The sequence below is a fragment of the Cuculus canorus genome, chromosome 3, assembly GCF_017976375.1.
Source record: "Cuculus canorus isolate bCucCan1 chromosome 3, bCucCan1.pri, whole genome shotgun sequence".
Lineage (NCBI taxonomy): Eukaryota > Metazoa > Chordata > Aves > Cuculiformes > Cuculidae > Cuculus > Cuculus canorus.
In genome coordinates, this window is record NC_071403.1 from 101,933,956 (window position 1) to 101,934,206 (window position 251).

Genomic DNA, 251 nt, shown 5'->3' on the forward strand with positions numbered 1-251 from the left:
CCATCCCCATCCCCGTCCCACCTCCCTCTCCATCCCCATCTCCCCTCCCCATCCCCATCCCCAACCCATTTCCCTCCCCATCCCACCCCCCGCCTCCGCCGCGACCCTCCCACCGCGGCTCTGCCCGCCCCCCTCCGCCGTGCCGGGCGCTGCGCTGCGGCGGGGCCGGGGGCCGGCGGGCGGCGAGCGCTGCAGCCGCTGCCGGGGGCTCCGCAGCCGCGCCGCCCGCCCGCCCGCCCCCGCCCCGGCGA